General features: G+C 40.1%; 1 non-coding gene across 1 annotated transcript; it reads right to left on the reverse strand.

The window, feature by feature from the left end:
- Positions 1–239: 239 nt before the first annotated feature.
- On the reverse strand, positions 240–342 carry LOC112444783 (U6 spliceosomal RNA). Its single transcript, XR_003033153.1, has one exon. It is a non-coding gene; the product is annotated as a U6 spliceosomal RNA (small nuclear RNA).
- Positions 343–931: the final 589 nt, after the last annotated feature.

A 931-nucleotide genomic window follows, 5' to 3' on the forward strand; every position in this document is an offset into this window, starting at 1 on the left:
TGTTCTCCATCTATTAGTGTCCTCTTTGATTTCTTTCACCAGTGTTTTATAGTTTCTATATACAGGTCTTTAGTTTCTTTAGGTAGATATATTCCTAAGTATTTTATTCTTTTCGTTGCAATGGTGAATGGAATTGTTTCCTTAATTTCTCTTTCTAATTTCTCATTATTAGTGTATAGGAATGCAAGGGATTTCTGTGTGTTGTTTTATATCCTGCAACTTTACTATATTCATTGATTAAAAATATGGAACGCTTCACGAATTTGCGTGTCATCCTTGCACAGGGGCCATGCTAATCTTCTCTGTATCATTCCAATTTTAGTATATGTGCTGCCAAAGCTATGGTTTTTCCACTAGTTATGTATGGATGTGAGACTTGGACTATAAAGAAAGCTGAGCACCAAAGAATTGATGCTTTTTAACTGTGGTGTTGGAGAAGACTCTTGAGAGTTCCTTGGACTGCAAGAAGACCCAACCAGTCCATCGTAAAGGAAACCAGTCCTGAAAATTCATTGGAAGGACTGATGCTAAAGCTGAAATTCCAATACTTTGGCCACCTGAAGCGAAGAACTAACTCATTTGAAAAGACCCTGATGCCAGGAAAGATCAAAGGCAGGAGGAGAAGGGAATTACAGAGAACAAGATAGTTGGATGTTATCACTGACTCAATGGACATTAGTTTAGGCAGGCTCCAGGAAATGATGAAGGACAGGAAACCTGGTATGCTGCAGTTCATGGGGTCACAAAGAGTCAGGCATGACTGAGCAACTGAACAACAGCAACAGTGGCTTACCCAGTTCTGCTTCAAACATGCCCTGTTTGGAAAAGACTAGTGTCTCCAGTTTGGCACTAGAGTCCATTCCTTTATTTTGGGGGAGGGGGTACTAACTAGGAATTGAATCCAGGCCATGGCAGTAAAAGTGCCAAGATC

Source organism: Bos taurus, chromosome 28 (assembly GCF_002263795.3).
Source record: "Bos taurus isolate L1 Dominette 01449 registration number 42190680 breed Hereford chromosome 28, ARS-UCD2.0, whole genome shotgun sequence".
Classification (NCBI taxonomy): domain Eukaryota; kingdom Metazoa; phylum Chordata; class Mammalia; order Artiodactyla; family Bovidae; genus Bos; species Bos taurus.